General features: G+C 43.1%; 1 pseudogene; it reads left to right on the top strand.

The window, feature by feature from the left end:
- The first annotated feature begins 5888 nt into the window (after positions 1-5888).
- LOC147027738 (uncharacterized) lies at positions 5889-8435 on the top strand (annotated as a pseudogene).
- Positions 8436-24134: the final 15699 nt, after the last annotated feature.

Raw genomic sequence — 24134 nt, 5'->3', positions numbered from 1 at the left:
TTTGGAAGATATTGCATTTGGAACATTTCTGTAATTTATTTATGTTTGCACTTCTTGAGCTTCTGTTATCCTTAGTATGGACCTTTTCTAAAAATCCCAAATTGATAATTACATTTCAAAACCTAATTGAGTGTTAATAATGACAAAAACAAAAACTTTTTTTTTGATATGACCCATTTGTAATGGTATTTTAATGGCTCGAGGTGGAGCATCATGTACTACACGCTGTATTTTCTTCATTCAAATGTCGGAATATTTAATTGTTTAAATATCCTTTTTATGTAGTTTTGCAATCTGTCTTTGTCCGTTCAACTGAATGTTTTCACCTGTCTTTTGTCTAATGTTCTCATAAAACAATGTGAGATTTTGAGGAATTGATATTTGACTTCACCGGCTAAAGAAGGTTCAACCCATTTTTGGAGAGGAGGTTTTGAGGGGGAAAGGGAGAGGTGTGACTGCTTATAGATCTGGCCCAGTGGAGAATCAGTGTACTCCAAGCACCACATTGATTCTGGCCTGTAGCTGCGGCAGGGACAGCAAGCTGGAGTGAAGTACAGCTGTCTCATTGCCATTGCCAAGCAACTCTCATCACTCAAACAGTTTCCAGTCAATTTGAAATAAAAGGGAATGTCTGTCCAGATTGCCTTGTGTGGAATGACAAGTAGCCAGAATTGAATCACATGTCCCTAGTGATGAGTCACGTGTCCCTAGTGATGAGAAAGTAATTGAGGATCTACAGATCGAGGCTACAGGGAGCTGTGGTTGGAATATTTCCCCATCAGTGATGTGACAGCTGCTGGGGTCTGGGCCTTCGCTCCTTTTTGCGGCCTGTTCACTCAGCTGAGCATGCAGCAATTCAACTCCGAGATAAATCGGTTCTGGAAGCATGCCGAGGTCAGTCCAAGCTTGCTATAGTTCAGAGCCCCAGAAACTGAGATAGCAAACCTTTTGCTCTCCCTCACATCATCTCCATTGTCTTGCCAAATAAAAATCTGTGCACTCTAAAAAGCCTGAGTTTACAATGCAAGAATTTCCTTTTTGTCATCTGTGCAATGTCTGTGTTGTTTGATCTCAGTTTCTGGGTCTCTGAAATGTAGCAATGTACATGTAATATGTGTATGTGTAAGATTTGAGGCTGTTTGAATTCCTTGCAAATATTGATTCTGTAATGCATCATTACTGTGCATAACAATACATTTTACCCCGTATGCTTAGCGCAAAGCGGGGCTAAGCAATTGGTTCACTCTGTCTGCATGACCGTCAATTTATGATCGAGGAACTATTTAATTTCAATTAAATTCTACATCTTTAACACTGAAGAACATGAATTGGACGACAAACCTGCAGTGTAGCAGTACTTTGGTTCTGAATTTAGCAAGTTGTACAGCGTCTCGTCCTGATTGTGCATCCGCACAGTGCCATAAAGCAATTGCTTCAGTCTGTCTGGCAGTCAAACAAGATGGAAAATCATTCCAAGCAGGAAAATTACTGATTAACGTCATAAAGGACAAACAGCAGGCATGAATAACTAATTTAACGTGTTACATAAGGTTGTGTAAAAGAGGGTGCATCATCGGTGGCAAACTTCCAAATCAATTTTTTTTTCCACAGCCTTTAAAACATTTACATTATTTCAATTGAATTATATATTTGAACACAGTAGACCACAAATCGCCTTGTTTTCACTTCCCAAAACACTCAGTTTAGCAGTACTTTGCAAAGTTTTATGCCGTCACAACCAATCAAATTTGCAGGTGGAGTAACAGCGAGAGTCAGTCAAAAGTGGTGGCACCTAGCAATGCAGATAATGTCAGACAAAACATCTATTAGTGTAGTTTTTTTCAAAGATTGTTCCAAAATCGTCAGTTTCTCCAAGAAGAGTTGGCAAAAGGTTCAGCTGTGGACTGCTGGACCCATCAGCTTCGCATGGTTGCCATCGTGTATATTATTCAAACTTCTTCAACAAAGCTAATACAGATCATGCTCTGAAACAGAAAGCACAAGTCAACTAGAAGGACACTCAGTAGAGCGCATACCTCCGCCAGGCTGATTAGTTTACGTTTTGTATCCCACTGATAGGCCGGATCTGGATTCGGGCCTGAACGAAATTTAATCAGCTTGTTCTTGTCACCGAACCAACTCATCCACCAAGTTTCATCCAAAGCCGTCCACAAATTTATGAGATATTATGCTATATATAGTTTTTGGCCCTATCTTTCAATGGTGAAAAATCATTAAAATAATTCACGGATCTGGATCCAGATCCAGATCTTCACCAAAATTTAATCATTTCATCTGCATCACACCCCCAAGCTCTCCACCAGGTTTTGTACAAATCCATCCAAAACTTTTTGAGATATCCTGCTACATGTCATTTTTGGCCCTTTCATTGGTGAAAAATCATGAATAAATTACCGGATCCAGATCTGGATCTTCACCAAAAATCTAACATACCCAAGCTCCCACCAAATTTCTTCTGAATCCATGCACAATTTTGAGATATTCTGCACACAAACAGATAAACAAACAAGAAAAAAAGACGTCGTGCAGAGCACGATACTTGCAAAATCCACCCCCCACTCTCTAAAGGTTGCCATGGTTACATGAAATTGTCCATTTCATGAAGAGTAAAATTGACAATCTTAATCAAAGCTCAGGTCAATCAGATGAAAATTGATTATTTTTCAGATTGAAATTGATTTTAGAAGTTTTACCTTAAGTTGACCTTTAACCTTTTGACCTCAAAAATAGTTAGTTTCCCATTCCATTGGTGCAATATGCAAATCGGACGAAAATAGTTAGTTTAAATTTCAAGTAAATCGGATGAAAAATGACGATTTTAGAAACTGACCTCAAGATGACATTTGACCTTTGACCTCAAAATCAATCGGCTTCTCAGTTGAGACTACCTCTACAATTTGTTAACGTTTCATGACGATTGGTTTGGAATTGTGACCTGAAGGCGATAAACAGAAAGACAAACAAACACAGACAGAATAACAAGACGATGTCATGCAGAGCACGATACTTGCAAAATCCATAAAACAAATTTGACCTCAAAAATAATTGGTGGTTGAATTCAATGACCAAATATGCAACTCCTCTTCAAATTTCAAGTGAATCGGATGAAAATGGATAATTTTAGAAATTCGGCCTATGTTGACCTTTTGGTCGATGTTGACCTCAAAAATAATTGGCTGGTTGAATTCAGTGAACGGAAATACAAATCCTCTTCAAATTTCAAGTCAATCGGATGAAAATTGAGGATTTTAGAAATATCACCTAAGTTGTTGACCTTTGGCCTATGTTAACCTCTTGAACTTTTCTCCTCAAAAACAAGAGGCTTCTTCCTTATGACAGACTCTACCATGTGGTGAAGTTTCGTGAAGATTACTTTAAAATTGTGACCTGAAGGCGATAAACAGACAGACAAAGAGACAGAACAAGCCGGGTAGGCGACGAGGGCTCCGCGAGGATCGAAGCGTTGGATATGATGCTTTTCATTCTGACCGATCCACCGACGAAGATTCATTGCCAAGACGTATTGGTTCACATATAATTGTTCCTCTGCCTGGCAAGATTTTTCCTATTGCGTATTTTGCCAACTGGCACTCATAAAAAATGATGGTAAATAGACACCCTATTTTTGAAGGACTACCATTTGAAAAATAATCGGTTTGCTGGTTTGTACTGTGGAGCCTCGCGTTGCAGACAGACAGACAGACAGACAGACACACACACACACACACACACACACACACACGAAAAAGCCAATAAACTTCTCTCAATGCTCTTGTTTGACCACACCTCCTGAGCCACACAATATTTTTCATAAGCCACGCCCACTTTCCGAAACCACTCCCACTTTAAATAATAAATAATTGGAGGTGGTGTGTGGGTGGTGGAATCGTTTTCGGTAAATAAATAAATAATTGGAGGTGGTGTGTGGGGAATCGTTTTCGGTAAATAAATAAATAATTGGAGGTGGTGTGTGGGTGGGGAATCGTTTTCGGTAAATAAATAAATAATTGGAGGTAGTGTGTGGGTGGGGAATCATTTTCGGAAAATAAATAAATTATCGGTTTGCTGGTTTGTGCAGTGGAGCCTCGCGTTGCAGACACACACACACACACACACACACACACACACACACACACACACACACACACACACACGGAAAACCTGATAAACTTCTTTCAATGCTCTAGTTTGACCACACCTCCTGAGCCACACAATATTTTTCATAAGCCACGCCCACTTTCTGCCACCACTCCCACTTTCTGCCGCCACTCCCACTTTCTGCCGCCACTCCCACTTTTCATCAACGACGTCCACTTTCCCTAAGCTCCGCCCACTTTCCTAAGCACCTCATAAAATATGACGGTGAATTGACACCCGATTTTTGAAGGACTACCATTTGAAAAATAAAACCTCGACCAAAAATCGGCTCGAGTAAAATTTTCTAAATATCTCGAAGTGTTTAATTCCGAAGTCTCGCTTCTCTACATTCAAAACTGAAGGACAAGTATTGAAAACACTGTACGTGGTTTTTCGGCCGCTGCACAGCAACGGGTGGTTGCTAGGCAACGAAATTCAAACGCGCACATTCCCAACAAATACTGCACATGTTAGCAAAATTTCATCGAAATAGGTTGGCTGGTTTGTGCTGTGGAGCCTCGCGTTGCAGACACACACACACACACACACACACACACACACACACACACACACACACACACACACACACACACACCCCAACAATAACGGATATCTAGCATATATAGCGAATCCAATAATAAAATTGACAAACCAATACTGTATATTTGAAAAATCTCCGATTTTGCAAGTAACTTACTCTCCCTCATGCACAGATTTACCCCCTCTCGTCTTCAGTTGTCCAACACTTCCTCCCGCCGATGGTTCACTGAAGCTTGTGGTGAGGCAGTTATCTGAAAACAACTTTAGTTGGGGAAACTTAGCTAAATATAGCATAACAATTGTGCATTTTGTGAGGAAAGCACCAAATCTGGCACACTAGTAGCCTATCATATTATGAACAGATTTGGATATTGGGCCATCTCAAATTCAGCCGCTGATGGCTGTGGCAGCCATTTTTCAAAATGGCCACCAGTGGTTACTGTTATGACACATATCTGCTTTACTGGAGAGGAATGCAGGTTGATAGTGAAAGTTTATTTACTAATAAAGGTCCAATAATGGTCAAAGAAAGTAACAATTTGATTTGGTTGAGAAAAAAAAGTTAAAGTGGACTAATTAGTCTTATTAAGACACAGATTCTGAATGAAAACAAATGATAAATATTCATAGGACTATTGGCTTGGCACATGGTAGTAGAAGTGGTGTGCGTGCATATTGACCCCAGAATCGCGCACGGTTGAGTTGCCAGCTTACACTTGTTGACTCGATTCATTATTTTGTTCTGTGCCCATAGAGTTCTCTATGCTATCCCATTGTTAACCGTATTTCATCAAGTTGAGTTTGGTTTGCAGGGTGCAGTTTGGTCATAGGATTATCTGTCACGGATTACCGGGTTACGAGGTTCTGCATGTATTTCTGTTCTGCCTTCACGGCACCAGTTCCAGTTTGCTACTGAGTGAGGAAGTTCTCTCTTCGTACCGGCGTGTTGGCGAGATATCTTTACCATGATAACTCGTTAGTTTTCGGGTTATCTTCGTTCGATTGACGGCAATGCCAAACCATTTGTAAGTAGTTTTCCATTCTAGTTTCCATTTTCATGGCTAAGCTAATTTGTTTTGGTCAGTTTGTTGAGTAACCCTTCCATTTTCTGAAACTGCGTTTTTATTGACTCTTACAGTCAATCGCAACACATCTCAGCACATCAGCTCGAAGTAACCTAAATATGGATGAATTTGGTCGTATTGGGAATGAAGCCATGTAACTCAGATGATGGGTGTGAATTGTCTATGTGCCGTCACCAGCGTCTGTAGAAGATTTTACAAGTGGCAATAGTATTTATAACTATGGGCTAGGAGAAAACCGGTTTAATTCATAACTAATTTATCCTACATTGTGTCATTGCAGATCCTGATGGTGGTGGTTGCTGGTGAACAGAAAATACCTAGTGTAACATTGAACAACTTGACCATGTCCAAGAGCTTCCAATTGGTTGGCCTTGAGCATCCTGTCCCATCAACATCAACGCACCCAACTCAGACTAACTGGAAGCTGTGTATAATTTGCCAAGAGGACAAAGCAGTCTCTGACATGTCCTTCACAGTCCAAGAGAAAAGACTCTGGGAGTGGGTACAGTTCACTCGCAGCCGATTTGATCAGATTCAGTGAGCTTGGACAACTTCCAGGAACACTTCAGTTGGAAAGACTCAACGAAGGGTATGGCATTGAAGCGGCCATGGTTGCAAACAATGCTTTGTACCATCAAACATGCAAGCTCAAATATAACAATACAAAATTGCAAAGGGCAGAAAAGCGAACACTCATGACAGAAGGAGAGATCCATGATGTACCAGATGCATGCAAACGCACCAGATTTCATTCAAGATCATCCAGTATAGAGAAGGCCCAATAAGCCCAGTGTTTCTTCTGCAGACAACCTGCAGGAACCGATGGTGTTCACGAAGTTGCAACATTTCAAATGGACAGTAAAGTTCGAGACTGGGCAGCCATTCTTGAAGACACATAACTGCTCGGCCGACTCAGTGCCGGGGACATGGTCGCCCAGGACGCCAAGTACCATAAGAAGTGCTTATCAGTGCTGCACAACCATGTTAGAAAGGCCCAGTCTGAGGGACCCAAGTACAAAGACAAGGAGCGAGAAGTATCACGTATTGTCTTCACCGAACTGGTCCTCTACATAGAAGAAGCTAGGCTAGATGGGGAGACAGCACCAGTGTTCAAGTTAGCTAATCTCGTAGAGCTCTATCAGTCCAGAATGGAACAGCTAGGGGTTAAGCTCGACACAAGGGTCCACTCCAGACGACTGAAGCAGAGACTCCTTACCCAGTTCCCTGACTTGCGCGCACACACAAAGGGGAGAGACGTCCTGCTGGTATTTGAAGATGACGTTGGGGCTGCTCTCATCAAAGCCTGTGATCTGGACAGTGATAATGACGTGGTCCCTCTTGCACGTGCTGCACAGACCGTGCGCCACCACATGTTTGAAGAAGCTGAGCCCTTCAACGGATTCCCTGAAGGATGCCAAGGAGAATCTGTGCTATCACTGCTGCTTGCCCTGGTGAGCATGGTCCGAGAGGGTCCCAGCATTAAGGATCAGATGGCAGACACAACCCCTGCAGCACTTGCCATTGCCCAGATGCTGGTTTAACTGGATCAAGCACAACCGGGCACATCGTACCACAGGACCCATAACTGCCAGGCACAGTGCTGCACAGGAGACCCCAGTTCCCACATACGCAGGGATGATGTTGCATGCTCACACACGAAAGAGGGAGTTAGTAGACAGGTTGTCACACCTGGGCATGAGCATCTCATATGCCCGTGTTCTCGAGCTCTTGGCTCAGATGGGGAACAGTGCCTGCCAACAGTACCACAGAGAACAAGTGGTCTGCCCCCCAAAGATGCGCAGCAATGTCTTCACAACATCAAACATAGACAATATCGACCACAATCCCAGTTCAACGACAGCGAAAGAGTCCTTCCATGGTACAGCCATTTCCCTCCTCCAGCACCCCTCTTTCACTGGTGAAGGAGTGGACCGAAGCATTGTAATCGTTGGTGGATCTAGAGATGCTAGCTCGAAGATGGTCGGCCACTTGCCACACTACTATACTGATGTGCCCCCAGTCACTACCAGCATGAAAAACCTGTCTGTTCCAGCTACAAGAGTGGTGTCCTTGACCAGAGATGACTTCAAGGAGCAGACTGAGGAAGAATACCTGTGGCTAGAGCATGCAAGGCGGCTCCGAGAGAACAACACTGGGACATACGAGAACATATCGTGGTTAGAGTTTCATGCCAGTCGCCAGCCGCCGTTACCTCGAACCATCAGCCCCACCACCCTGCTTCCACTGTTCCTTGACAGTGCCCACACAGTGGCCATGATCCGGCACTCCATGGATGTGGTGAAGAATGCTGTAGAACACGTGCATCCTGGCCAGACACCTGTCGTCACCTTGGACCAGCCACTGTTTACCTTGGCAAAGCAGATTCAGTGGACGTGGCCAGAGAAGTATGGTGAAGAAAAGATGGTAGTGATGTTTGGTGGGCTCCACATCGAGATGGCCACCCTGAAGACGCTGGGCGACTGGCTGCGAGGAAGTGGCTGGGTACAAGCCTTGGTGCAAGCTGAGATTGCAACGCCAGGGACAGCTGACTCCTTCCTGCGAGCTGCCTACATCACCCGCACAAGAAGAGCTTATCAAATCACTGCAGCGGCACTGCACATCCTGCAACACCGTGCGTATGAACGCCACTGAATGACGTATTTTGATGATGCAGAAGACCTGCCTGAGTTCGAAGAATGGTGTCACCAGAGAGAAGACATTCCCAACTTTCAGTACTGGGCAACTGTGCTGGAACTAGAGATGTTGGTACTGGTCTACGTGCGTTCTCTGCGGCAGGCTTCATTCACGATGTACCTTGATGCCATGACGGAACTGGTCCCATGGTTCCATGCCTTAGACCACACACACTATGCCAGGTGGGTCCCTGTTCACCCGAGGGACATGATTGCACTCCCAATGAAGCACCCAGATGTAGCTAGAGATTTTATGGCTGGCAACTTTACTGTGCAGAAGACGAAGAACGTGTTCTCTTCGATCCCAATCGACCTGGCACATGAACAGAACAACGCATGCATCAAAGGAGATGGTGGAGCAGTCGGCCTCACTGATAACGCAAGTGCCCTGCGGCATTGGATGATTGCTGGGCCAGAAGTTGCCAGGGCCATAGAAAAGTTCCAAGATGGCCGTCAACACTGGGGGAGGCGAGAGGACACACGTCATCACGACCAGACACCAAGTGTGCAAACCTCTTTCGCCAAGGATGTCCGTACCCTTGTCAGCGTCATAGAAGAGCTTGGGAACCCCTTGAGGAAGAGAGCATAGATCTGGTTGTCCTTGACACAAAGGAAATTGCAGGTCCTGCTGCAGTTGAGAATGTCAGGAATGTGAAGAAGATTGGCCAAGAGCAGTTCCAGGCTTTCACCAGAGAATGCCTGGTGGAAAGGACCAAGCCAATTGATGATGCAATTCGTCGGAACAAGCTGAAGGTGTTTAGCACTTCCACCCCGAGAAGTGTGAGCAAAGGGAAACAGCAGCTGGCCTCTCTCAGGAACGACGTGGCACTTTTCTCACGGCTCTACATCGGCTGCCAGACGAGGGATGGAAACCTTGAAGAGTTCTTTCGTCATGAGAATCAAGCATGTCCTCCAGCTCTCTCCGATGGAGAAAGTCTCCGTCTAGGTACGAAGAGTGATCTCCTCAAATGCTTTGAAGAGTTCTCCAATGCCCAATCAGAGGCTCCTGATACCACCAGCCTAGCTCTTGATGGGGCAGTCATTGTACAGATGCTGAAGCCTGCGGTAGCCAAGAACTTTGATGACTATGCCCAGGATGTCTTCATACCGTACCTGTCAACAAAGCTTCAGACTGTGTCATGCCTGGACCTGGTCTGGGACCTACGTTGCTGATTCACTGAAAGGCAGTGCAAGATCAAAGCGTGGAAAAGGAGTGCGTAGCAGCATGGTCGGAGCAGCAGTAATACCTGGAAACTGGCAGAACTTCCTCCGAGTGGACACCAACAAGACTGAGCTGTTCAAGTTCCTATCAGAAGCTATCTTCAGGTGGTTTGACCAGGATGACAAGCAGCTGGTTATCACTGATGGAGGGGCAGTCCTGAGTAAGCCACCGCTGCTAGACCTGGCCTTGCTCGCCCCATGCAGCCACGAAGAAGCTGACAGTCGAATGTTGTTGCATGCATCCCATGCAGCCAACCATAGTCACCACAAGATACTGATCAAGACAGTTGACACCGATGTTGTGGTGTTGGCTGTGTCAGTGACCCAGGGACTGCAACCAGAAGATGAACTGTGGCTAGCATTTGGCACTGGGAAAAGTTTTCGGTACCTGGCAGCCCACAAAATAGCAGCTGGCCTAGGACCAGAGAAGGCACAGGCACTCCCAATATTTCATGCTCTGGACTGGGTGTGACACTGTCTATAGCTTTGCTGGACATGGTAAGAAGACTGCTTGGACAATCTGGACCGTTCTGCCAGAACTTAGACGCACTGCTGAAGCTATCCTCTGCACCAAGTGGCACACCAGACGATGTCATGCACACCATCGAGAGGTTCGTCATATTGTTCTAAGACAGAACCAGCACGTGCAACGACATCGACAAGGCCTGGAAGAAACTCTTCGCAAAGAAGAACAACGTGCAGCTGATCCCACACTTCTACCAACGCCAGAGCTGCCTCCTCCATCCAGCTGGGGCTGGGTCAAGAATGACGAGGGGGTGTACGAGCCACACTGGATGAAGCTACCCAAAGCAGCCCACACCTGCTATGAGCTAGTATCGTGCAAGTGCAAGAAGAGCTGTCTGAAGCGTTGCAAGTGCAAAAAGGCTGCACTTGAATGCACAGCTGTGTGTGTGTGTGTGTGTGTGTGTGTGTGTGTGTGTGTGTGTGTGTGTGTGTGTGTGTGTGTATGTGTGTGTGTGTGTGCTCACAAAATTGAGAGAATATTAACAGAACAGACTGTGTCACTGATTCAGAACATTTAAATCAGACATCTCTCGATCAATTTCTAAGAGTGAGATGTCGGTATTCATATGAATGAGACGCAGCCCATGATTCATTTGCAACCATTCTCAACAACCACTGACTTTACAAAAGCGATGTTGGTATTCATATCAATCAGACACAGCCCGCGATTCGTTTGCCACCATTCTCAACAACCAATTTCTATGAGTGAGATGTCGGTATTCATATGAATGAGACGCAGCCCATGTCCCTCCGAAAGGACCGTTTTGAACCCCCCCATACACTTTCTCAACAATCCTCTGGAAAAAGTCCTTTCTTTCTTTCAAGCTGCTCGGTCTCACGATCTGCTATGATCTTTCCTGGGAAAGCCACATTTCCAACCTGGCCTCCAAAGCCAGTCACCGACTGAGAATCCTCCGTCGTGCAAAGTCCTTCCTCAGCCAACCTGAGATCCTCACCACATACAAAGCTTTCATCCACAGCCTGATGGAGTACTGCTCTCCCCTCTGGGCTGGTGCTCCTACCTCCCACCTTTCTCTGCTTCACGCTGTGGAAACCAAGGCATTTTGGATCATTGGTATCTCCCGCGATGAGGCTGTCTTTGGGTCTCTCACTCTTTCACCGCAGGCACGTCGGTGGCTTTCTGTCATCCACCGGCTCCTCTCCGGTATCACCCCCCCCCACCCCCCTGCTCTGTCTGCGATATGTCCCTACCATATTTCCGCCTGGCGCTCAAGGTCGGCCAACAATCCCTTTCTGGTAAAAGAACCAAAATCACGAATCACTGCTCACCTTCACTCTTTCATTCCTCTTTCCCCCCGCCTTTGGAATAAACTCCCTAACTCTATTCAATCCCATTCTTCCCTCCAGGCCTTCAAAACAGCTGTTCACCACCACCTCTTATCTTTCTTCTGATAATCCCATCCAAATTTCCCATCCCCATCTTTCTATCTTTCCCCCATCCAAATCCTCGATCTTTTCTACCCCCGATAATCCACCCAAGCCCACCTCCTTCAAATTCCCTGCTTTCCTTCCTGAAAATCCCTGTAATGTCCATCTTGTATTTCCCGTGTTCCCCGTCCCATCCCTCTCCCTTCCACAGATCTCCTAATATATCTGTTCCCCACTGTTTTGTCCTTCCCACTCCCACCCCTCTTGTCTCATGCCCCCCTTGCTGTGCGTTGTGTGTTAGCTCTCACATGAGCCTCGACAAGGTATACTAAAAAAAAAAACGAAAAAAAAAAACTGTCTGTCTGTCACCTAGGCGATTGTTCCCGCTAATGCAAACCATTCAACTAGAAAGGCACGTGATGTGATTGGTGGGTAAATCGAAACATGTGGAGTGTGACGAGCACTCCCCCCAATCTCCATTGGACATAGTCCTACACCTGATAAATATATAAAGTCTGATGCATAAACGACGAATGTGGTCATCATCGGTTATATATTTATCGGAATGCTATCCTAATGAGGGGAAATAAGCCCGAAATCTGGATAGGTGGCTCTGTTTGATGTTTGACTGATGCTGACCATGTAATCTTTATCTGTTTGACAGAGTTGCCAGGCCGAGGCCTCTGGAATGGAGGTGACACTTTGGTGTAGGGCTATGTCCAATGGAGATCGAGGGAGTGCTCATCACACTCCACATGTTTCGATATATGTGTGTGTATATATATATATATATGTATATATATATATATATATATATATATATATATATATATATATATATATATATATATGTATATTGGCTGCTCTTAGAGCACCCTTATTCTGGACATTTCCATCTGTCTGTCTGTCCGCGAAACTTTTGTCAAGCCGAGGGGCTAAACCACTCAACCGATTCCAATGAAATTTGGTTGGTAGGACAAATATTTCTGGGCATCGTGTGCTTTCGAATATGGGACCCCAGGCCTGAGCAACGGCATTGCAACCGCCCTTTAAAGTGATAAAAAAAAAAATCGAAAAAAAAATTAAAATAAAAAATCGAAAAAAATCGAAGCTTCGAGTTCTGTGCGCAATCTATCTAGCTCCCTTCATGCCAATTTGAAGCCCGAACAAAAAATATTCGTAGGAGGAGATAGGTTTTGGGCGAGTACATGTCGAACATTTCAGAAACGGTTAATTGCGAATATCTCTAAGTGAAAGAGTCTGATTTTGATGAAACTTGGGTGAAATGTGTACAATGTGGCGAGCATGTACACAAAAATGAATGGTTGCTATGCACACCTCCATTGCTTAGCAACAGCTAAAATACTTTATCGTACATCGTACACTTATTGTGGACTGTACAAAAAAAAAATCAATAACTCCGAAACTGGACCTGTTTTTTTGTGCCCAAGGAGAATGTCTTACAGCATCATATAAAAAAATAAAATCTTTAGCGAATAGATAAATGGAATTACCAGGGCTGCCATTTGTTAGAGTCTCTTTGGAAACATGCCTGAAGTTTCACAAGGCGGGTTTCTGGGCGCAAACTAAGAGGGCTGTGATAATCATAATTATTGTGCTAAATTGATTGATAGCATGCACATGAATATCGGCTAGTCGCATCGGCCAGCTTTCCATCTAGAGCGAGCAGCCATGTCGCCTACCAGCTTGTATATACTGTATATATATATATATATACTGTATATATATATATACTGTATATATATATATATATATATATATATATATATACTGTATATATATATATATATATATATATATATACTGTATATATATATATATATATATATATATACTGTATATATATATATATATATATATATATATACTGTATATATATATATATATATATATATATATACTGTATATATATATATATATATATATATATACTGTATATATATATATATATATATATATATATATACTGTATATATATATATATATATATATATATATATACTGTATATATATATATATATATATATATATATATATATATATATATATATATATATATATATATATATATATATATATATATATACACATCTTCTTCTTTCGGCTGCTCCCGTTAGGGGTCGCCAGAGCGGCTCATCCGTATGATCCGCATCGTGATTTGGCACGTTTTACGCCGGATGCCCTTCCTGATGCAACCCTGGTCGCCTCTTATGACACAGGGATATGGTACACCTATTTTATCCGGGATATACACCGACCCAGTACACTGGTACTCACTTCGCCGACCTCGGAAGGATGACAGGCTGAGTCAACCCCCTGGTGTATTCATTCAGTGGCCCAATGGGGCTTGAACTCAGGACCTTTTGGATCCCAAGCCGCTGCCCTAACCACTGCGCCAACACCAGGATATATATATATATATGTATACGTAATTTTCACAAATATGAGGGAATTTTTCACCCCCAACAGGCTCCAAACTTTTTTCTCTTCTCAACTCACCACTCCCATATTACACTTCTGTCTTTGTCCCATTCTCTTGCCTTCTGTTTTCTTTTTCTCAATCTTAATTCTTAACTCTTCACATTAAGTCTTTCGTGTGTGTGTGTGTGTGTGTGTGTGTGTGTGTGTGTGTGTGTGTGTGTGTGTGTGTGTGTGTGTGTGTGTGTGTGTGTGTGTGTGTGTGTGTAATAGATGGCCTGTTATCAAGTCTTGGGGCTTTGGATTCTATAATAATTAAAGTAATAGCCCTTAGCGTCCTCTACTACTGTAATATATGTTAATTCAATAAACTAACAGATAGGAAATGCGAAGCTCAAATGCACACTGGTGTGGCCACACAAGCAGACTCTCTTAAACACAACACTGGGGACCCAGGAGAACTCTCGGACATTGGGAGGCAGATGCTGAGACAGCTGGCTCAACATAATTCAGATCAAGGACATGGAAAAAAATAACATGACTGATAATCTGCCTAATATGGAATTGTATCAGTTAACTGGTTTCCACAAAAAGCCCAAGGTCGATGGCATCAATTTGTGTTTTGCTTGCAATATGACTGCAGCAATGAAACGCAAGGAGTCAGATTTGACTTGAAGGCAATGATGCAGATTAAATATCCTTGCCAAGTAGTGGGGTGTCTGCAAAAGGGAATGAATCAATGAGTCTGCCGCCATTCAGCAGAGACATTAAGCAGGCTGATCCATTGACAATGGAGATCCCATGGTATCGTTTATAAGATTCCTTTGGCTCAATTGGCCGTATTCTGATCTGGAACTGTCGGGATAGCCAAATTAAGTCAATCCCATTGGTGAGTCTATAGTAGGAGATCAACTTAATGGTGAATAATAAAGCTCATGTTTGTGGAATACTTTAAAAGAATAACATTCAGTACAGCAATTTAATATCCATTCATTCAACATTTTTGAGATATTAACAAATCTCATGAAAGTTACAGGCTTATGAGAGAGGTATTAATTCTTAGGCTTGTCCCATAAGAGAAGAATTTGGCTAAAGTGTGCTGGCCCAAAAAGCCGATGAGTGCAAAATGATACCATGACATTCCTAAGTGTGAAAGTTAATGCAGGTGAGACAGCCAGCTTACTACTATATTTTGGAAAGGAATAGATGGGATGCCGCAACTGTATGGTCGATACTGACTTCAAAAAAAGTAGTCGTATATTTACAACTTCTTTTTCTTCTTTCGTATGCAGTGCAAGGCTTTGGGGTATCATCACTGACTGAGGTGCAGCTATACCACTAATCACCCCCAACAGGCTCCTCTGTAAGTTAGGGCAGGATTTTGGAATTTCACCATGGTGGTGGCGATAGCTCGCCTACTTCATGAAGGACACCATAGGATCTTTCGCGTCCACCAACGCCGGCAGATGTGACGTCCAGTTTAACGTTCATCCGAGAGATAGCACACACATTGATGAATCACCCTGCCTGTGAAACCACGGGATGACAGTTTACAGCTGGGTCAGGATTCGAACCCAGTCTAAATAGCTTAGAGGCAAGGAGTATGCATACCTCTTGACCATGCTATCAGCTCATTTCAATATGAACCATGACCTTCAACGCTGATCATTATCTTTTACTACATCCCTGCAATATTTTTTGGGATCAGCACCTCATAGAGATTGTATGATCAGCCAAAGTCTTTGATGAACCAGCTGGTGAGCCAAGCCTAATGTATGATTGAGTGCTGGTTTTGGCAGGAACTTGGAATTTGCATGGCCAAGGTGTCGCCAATTATAATTACTCACTCTTTGTAAAAGATAATGTGGGATATTTAACATCCACCAGCAATCAGGATTTGCCGACGGGTCCTGAACTCAGCATCTCATTCAACAGATGGCATGCTCATTGATGCAATGCCGGGACTGCAAAACACAGGGTGACTGTTTCAGGCATCAGTCAGGTCAGGCATCAGACCCAAAGGAGCGAGCTCAAGGCTTGGTGATTTCACAGCATAGACATATTGATGATGTCTTAATCCTTCACTCAGTGGTCTTTCACTGTCATGCACTAGCTAAAATATGTGTACTTTTCTTCTCCTGTTGTCCTGCAAGCTTGTCTGTGTTCACTTAGTGCTGATTGTCCTCTTCATCAACAGGTGCTTATCAATTGGGAAACATTGTCCAACTCCATGGTGTTCGCCAAAGAACGTGGATAGGCATTATGTTATCACTGCTGTTTGTTTGTGTGAGCAAGAAATCTCAAAAAGTTATGGACGGATTCGGACGAAACTTGGTTGACAGGTTAGGAGTGTGACACGGACCAACTGATTCGATTTTGGTGAAGATCCGGATACTAGAAATTGCTAAGTGATTCTTCACCATTGAGAGAGTGGGCCAACACCGATAAAAGCACGATATCTCAAAAAGTTGAGGACGGATTATGACCAAACTTGGTGGATGAGTTGAATAGGTGACAAGAACAAGGCGATTAGATTCTGGTTATGGCCTGGATTCAGATCTGACCTAACTGTGGGATACAAACCGTGAACTGTTCATCCTGGCGGAGGTATGCACTCTACCCAGTGTCCTCGTTTCTGCTGTATTGTTGGTTTGCAATAATGAAATTACACAATTGATGATAACCTTAATTCTTTCTCTCGATTAAGTAACACACATTGCTCTTCAAAAAATCCAGTCGTCTATGACTGCCCTTTTTACACATTGGCTGAGGTACATGAAAATGAAGAGAGAGAGGAGAGGAGGAGAGAGGAGAGGGACAGAGACAGAGACAGAGACACAAAAACTAATACTGCAGTGGTGATAGTCATGTAACCATTATGCTTTAGGCAAGGTGGAAGAGGTCTTTCATAATGTATTAGATACAGTGGAGATGTCCCATATGGATGTTGAACTGATTGATAGTCGGAGATAGGCTTTTCTTGAAAGCCATGACATACGAGTTAGGAATGTCATAAGAGAATATCCAAAGGAAAAAATAATTAAGCTCTGAAGACCTTGACAAATTAGCAAAAAAAGGGTTCGGTGTGGCCACTTCATTAATTGTGGGATAGATCTCGATTCTGCTGAAGAAATTGGTTTCCAAACACCACCAGTGGGTATCTTACATGGCTGCTCAAAGCACATATTTGTTTGGAGACAGCAAAGGCATTAAGCAGTTGTTTAAACAGGGCAGCAGATGGTTGCCAAGTCTTAGATGGCTGATCAGCACAATTGGAGTGAATACGAAAGATTAATAATGAGGGGAAAACCAGAAACACTTGATCTGTATCAGATATTTGGGATAGACATCCCCAAGGCATGTCGTTGGATGGAGACATCACATGCAGATTCCTCGAAACTCTTCTTGCTGTCTGGCATGCGGCCAAAGTGAATAATATATGGCGTCTCGTTAGGAGCAGTTAAATATTTGATGCTTCGCCAAGAACCGCGTGCTTCACCGCGTTAAGGGTGGTGTGAGTGTGACCGACGTGCACAGCATGCGGAAATGGCAGGAGATGGGAGGGAAGCTGCATCACATCCATTGCAAGCAAGAGAACCTGTTTAATGCTTATAATATAATTGCAAATGGATGGAGGTCTTGGAAAATATCCATCAACCCAAACCACTGATTAATTACACACCAAACAATACCTACGACGGATAAAGAAAGTATGGGGCTGGGCTTGAAATGGTCACACTTTGCACTAAAACAAACTTTTCATTGCTAATACAGTGGTGAATGCACTACAACAAAAGAAGAAAACAACTTTTATTTCCAAAATATAGGGTGTTTCAAAAAGATTGATACGACTTTGACTTCCTGCCGTTTCTTTGTTTTTTTTTTGACCTGTACAGTTTTCCTTTTCAGGGTTTTGTGGTGTTATCATGGTATTTGTTCACTGTGATTTCTTGCTCCGTAGCTCAACTATGCCATTGACAGTGAAGTAGAGGAAGAAGGGATGGCTCTGTGGTACGAGACTAAATCATATGTCGACACCCGCCGAAGGTTCTGCTGGGAATACGACCTCAGAACACGTGACGGACCCTCAAATTGTGCCATTCAATGTATTGTGAAAAATTTTGAGTAGAAGGGTACAGCACACAACCAGAGCAAGGGCAACAGTGGCAGGCCAGCATCAGTAACCAAGAGCCAGGCCGACATCGATGCTGTGTGGGATTCTGCAGTGGACAGTTCCAAGAAGTTCTACCGCCAGCGCTCCCGGGAGCTAGGCATCAAACCAACATTAGTTTGGGGTATCCTCATGAAGGAACTGAAGCTTTTCCCACACTTCATCTCTATTAGGCATAAACTGAGTCAAGATGACATGAGAAGGAGACTTGCAATGTGAAATTGGCTCAGTGACAGGATGGAGTGGTACCAAAACTGGATCAACATGATCTGATTCAGTGATAAAGCCCATTTCCACTTCAACGGTGCCATCAACAAACCACAACATTTTCTGGGGGGAAAAAAACCACCTGAGATCACTGAGAGGTACCTGAAAGGGCCTAAGGTCACAAGCTTCTGTGCCTTCAATGCCAGATGGGGAACGCTTGGGCCTTACTGGTTTGAGAATGACAACAACAGGATGGTAATGATCAATGGTGAATGCTACCGGGCCGTGCTGCAGAAGTTCTATAATGATCTAGCCCAACAGGTCACCCCAAACCAGCTCAGCATGACCTGGTTTATGTAGGATGGCGCACCCCCACATACAGCTCATGACGCCATCACTTTCCTGTGGCAGCTCTTCAGAAATTGCCTCGTTGCCCTGGGTACCGCTCATGACTGGGCACCCAATAGCCCAGACTTGAACTCTCTGGACTACTGCTTCTGGGGGGCTGCCAAGGGCTCTGTCTACGCCAATCATCCTGCCACATTGTATGATCTGTAGCAGGAGGTGTCAGACTACCTCCAGGCAGTGCCACATTAGACCGACAGGAAAGTTGGACAGAACTGTGGAGTCAGGATCAATGCCTGTCTGAACCGCGGAGGGGCACATATTGAGAATGTCAATTACAAGGATTTTGCGTAAATGGCAATTTCAGACCTTGGGCTCTTTCTTTAGACTTTAGAGGGATAATAAGTTTCCCCTTTTCAAGGTAGGTATACCAGTGGACAGACAAAAGGATAAAGGTGTGGTAATGCCTGTCAAAGCAATAGGCCTTCAAATGGTTGTAGGCCTGCAAATAGGCCTGCAAAAGTGTTCAACCCCTCCAAAGTTTTCACATTTTGATGACACCTGAGCTTATTTCAAGATGCTTTCAAATCAAACTTAATATATAGAGTATTCACAAACTACTTTAAAGTCATAAAGCCAAAAAATGCAGATAAAATGTGAATAAATTCGATTAACAGAGAAAATTATATGATTCTCAGTTACATTAGTATTCAAACCCTTTGCCTATAATTAACCATAACTCACTTCAGCAGCAAATTATTTGTTTGAAAGGTTACAAAGTAAGTTTAATTCTTTTCACATGTATGTAATCAGTGGTTTAACTCAAAAAATAGGGGCAATACCCCTGGGCGCTCACCTGGTAGAATAACGATAGTGAGGAGGAAGTCATCGAAGCATGGAATCAGCAAAATGTGACAATGAATCAATGTTATTGCAAATACCTATTTTGGGGGGCAACCTCATCCCATAAATCCCCTTCGACCCCGATTTAAAAAAAATTCGTGTGAACAAACTTTGGTACATCAAGAGTGATGAAGGTGATGTTCAAGTTCCATTGGAATTGTATGAATAGTTTCTGAGAAGAAAGCAAATGCATATTTGGGGGGGAAACCCCCCAGTAGACCCCCTTAGACCACGATTTTTAAAATGTGAACAATCGTTAGTACATCATGGGTGATAAAGATGGTGGGCAAGTTTCATCGGAATCGTCTCATTTTTGAAAAGAAAGCAAATACCTATTTTGGGGGGCAATCCCCCTTACACCCCGATTTTTTGCAATGCCGTGAACAAACTTTGGTACATCATGGATGATGATGGTTGTAGTCAAGTTTCATCGGAATTATGTGTGTCGTTTCTGAAAAGGAAGCAAATACCTCATTGGAGGGACAACCTCCCCTGAAACCTCCTCCATGCACTCCTTCACACCCCCACCTTATTTTAATGCTGTGAACAAACTTTGGTACATACAGGATGATGAAGATTGTGATAAAGTTTTATCAAAAACTCATGTGTAGTTTCATAGAAGAAGTTGCAAGTATTTGTGGATGGAGGGACAGACTGACAGACGGATGACGTGCCATCCCATAAGCTCCCTGGAACTACATTCCAGGTGAGCTAAAAATTAAGTTCCCCCAATTATGTAAGGAATTTTAATGTGCAACTCACTTGGTCAACCAAGGTAAACATGAAGACCAAGGATCTTTCCAAAGAAGTCAGACATAAAAAAGTGGTGGAGAAGCATCGTTCAGGAGAGGGTTGTAAGAAGATTTCAAAGTCACTTATTGTCCCTTTAAGTATTGTGAAATCCATCATTAAGAAGTAAAAGATGCGTCATACCACACAAACTCGACCCCAATCAGGTTGCCCGTCCAAACTCAGCAGCTATGCAAGCAGGAAATTGTGTCTGTAATGTCGTGAATGACTTTAGGATGTCTCTGTAAATCCAACAATGACTTTGAAAGATCTGCAAGGCCTTATGTCCAAGATGGCAGACAGTGTTCATAAATCAACACTATCCCATTCATCAATCAACAAGGCTGGCCTCCATGGACAGGTGTAAGAAGGAAGCCATTACTGGAAAAGATGAATCTAAAAGCTCATATTGAGTTTGTGAAAAAGCATCTTAATGATATTGCAGGCGTGTGGAGAAACGTTTTGTAGTCAGACGAGACAAAAATGGAACTTTTTGGTCTAAATTCAAAACATGATGTCTGGCACAAGTCGAACACTGCATATCACCCAGTGAACACCATCTCTACTGCCAAACATGGTGGTGGGAGCATCATCATGTTATGGGGCTGCTTTTCATCAGCAGGGACTGGGAAGCTTGCCAGGATAGAAGGGACAATGGATAGTGCAAAATACAGGAGAATCCTTGATGAAAACCTGCTTGAATCAGCCAGAACAATCTGAAATTGAGTAGGAGATTCACATTTCAGGAGAATGATCTGGAGCACAAAGCAAAAGCAACACTGGAGTGGCTGAATAAGAAGAAAATAAATGTTCTTGAGTGGTCCAGTAAAAGTCCTGTTTTGAACCCAATGAACGTTTTTGGCGAGACTTGAAGATTGTAGTACATCTTGAAGATTGCATTGCAGATTACCTGACATGTAATCCCCATCAAAGTTGGCATAATTAGATAATTAGAGCAATTTTCATGTGAAGAATGGGCAAAGATTTCACCATCTCACTGTGCAAAGCTGGTGGAGACCTACCCAACAAGACTCATAGCGGTCATTGCTCTAAAAGCTTCCTCCACCAAGGACTGACAGAAGGGGCTGAATACTTTTGCAACCAGTGATTTTTGATTTATACATTTTTTTGCCGGTATTCCTGACAGGTGACCTCCTTCAACGCTAATAGTGTTTCGCTTGATCTCTTCGGTTATGAATAAACAGTTCATTTGGAAAAATTGTTTCTACATAATTCATCTAAATGTGACATTATTGGTCGGGGGTATTTGCAGTCACCTATATGCATCCTCAGGTGTGCCAGATCACAACTTGGAAACTCTTAAGACTGACATCTCCCACTTGTCTCCTTCCTCAAATTTCCCTCTTTATTCCCTCCATCACCTCAAATGGCTTAAGGCTGACTCGGCTTGAGACAAGGGTGAATCTCTTAACTCAGTGTTTACATCCAAAGCTCGTTTACTAAAACTGTGTCCGTCTGTGGTCACCTTACCCACTTGTACCCACTGCCTCCTGGACACTGAACTTTTATTTATTGGAGAAGGTAGGCATTGTTTTGGCCAGCCTTTACTCTGGCTCGGTGATGGCTCCCTCAGATACAGCTACACTGCTCTTGTTTATGCTTTGTTTGCTCTCCTCAGACAGTCTTTCACATTAGGCCACCTCACATCTGCTTGAAAAACAGCCAATATCATCCCAGCTCTACGTGCCAGCCTCGCTGACTGCAGCATACAACCTGGCTTTCTGACTTCCTCCACTCACACAATCAATGTGTTATTACCTCTGCCACCGCAGGTGAAGGAGGTTATGTTTTCATCCCTTTTCTATCTGTTTGTTTGTCTGTTTGTTTGTTTGTGTGCAGGATATCTCAAAAAGTTGTGAACAGTTCGGGATGAAAGTTTGTGGACAGGTTTGGTGTGTGACATGGATGAACTGATTAGGTTTTGGTGAAAATCTGGATTTGGCTACTGGAACTTTTAGTGATTCTTCACCATTGAGAGATACGCCAAAAATGATATATAGCACAATATCTCAAAAATGTATTGGGCCAGATATGTTCTCGTGGATCAGGCATTATGGGGCGGAAGCATACGCTCTACCGAGTGCCTTTCTAGTTGTCAATGGAACACTTTCCTCTCCTTCCCCAATGGACACTGAAGCCACCAAAGCAAAGTCAAGGGTTAAATCCTATTCCTGATATCCGTTAATTATCAGTCCGATTTTCTGAAAATTGCTCTTTTCCTCTTTGCCGATGACTCCACATTATGCCACACAATAATGTATTGCATTGACAGGATGAAAGCATCTGCTTCCCTCTCCACTAGCCTAGAAATGATCAAACACTGGTCTGACCCTTGGAACAAAGTCTTTCAATCCAGATGATTGTCACATTCTCATGCTATCTCTTTTGAAGGATCATTAAATGAACATCCTCCCATTTTCCCCAACTGTAGACTAGGCAATCTTTGTGCAAGTCCTTCCTTCATTAACCTGAACTTCTCAGAGCCTCTTTTGGCTTTTGCTGGAGCTCAATGTCGGATTTCTCTCCCTGATAGGCAGGTACCTTTTCTTCACTCATCTCCCTCCTGGATGCTGTGGAATCCAAAGTATCCCTCATAATCTTTGGCATCTCCAACAAAGCAGAAGAACAGTGCCTGCTGCTCTCTTGGCCCATTAATCCCACCCCTAGGGTCTCCAGACTGTACCTGTTCTTTCAGGAACCTCATCTTTGTGAGTATCCAAAATCCAGGCTCATTGCTCATCTCCACTCCTTTATTCCTCTCTCTTCTGTCACATGTGGCACTGCCTTTCTCAGTCTGATCAATCTCACTCTTCCTTCCAGGGCTTCAAGTTAACAACACACCACCACGTCAGATAATCTTGCTACCCCACACCCCTTCCATCCTTACTTGTGATAATTTAGATCCTAATTAACCATCCATGAACCCTCTCCTTCTACTTGCAGAAGTCTACAATTCACTACCTACAATTCTCTCGTTCTTTTAATTCATACCTTTGCTTGTTGCATCCAACATGTTGACCCTATTTTCTAAATCTTCTAGGAAGTTTCATTTTGATGGGACAGCCTAAGAACGTGCCAAAGTCTGAAGCGTCGGCCTCGCATCAGATGTGCTTATATCTTCATTTATTAGACATCCTACAGACATAAATGAACACTCCCTTTACTCTGCATGCATTCAACATCATGTGCAGTGAATTTAACCTCCCCAAGCCTTGTATTTATTATTTAAATAAAACGTTTCTGTACACCACCCTTGAAGCCCAGTTGCAAGTCACAGTCTACATTTCCAATGGAAGAGACATAATAACTCTTTTAAAAAAGATGTTTTTTGAGTTTTTTTTTTTAATCCGTAAAAATAGTCCGTAGTGAACACACAGTCTTGTTAAAATATTTGCCTTTAAAAGCCAACCTAAATCGTCCTTATGAAGGGGGCAGACAAATACACACTGTGTTTTATATAGGTTGATGCTTTCTTTGAACAACTCAACATGCTGTCGGTATTGTCAACCACTGGAGGGCAGTATTCAACCCAGAATTCTAAAGCTTAAGCCTTGGACATATGTTTCTGCCTTGGCAGTGTCATCACCAAGACAAAAATAAGATTTGGATTCAAATGCCTGACGCTTCCAACGAGCTGACTCATTCAGC

This window comes from Eptatretus burgeri, chromosome 4, assembly GCF_056783735.1.
Source record: "Eptatretus burgeri isolate ZD-2024b chromosome 4, Ebu_testis_v1, whole genome shotgun sequence".
Taxonomy (NCBI): domain Eukaryota; kingdom Metazoa; phylum Chordata; class Myxini; order Myxiniformes; family Myxinidae; genus Eptatretus; species Eptatretus burgeri.
Note: the sequence above shows the minus strand (reverse complement) of the source record. Positions and strands in the feature narration are given on the sequence as shown.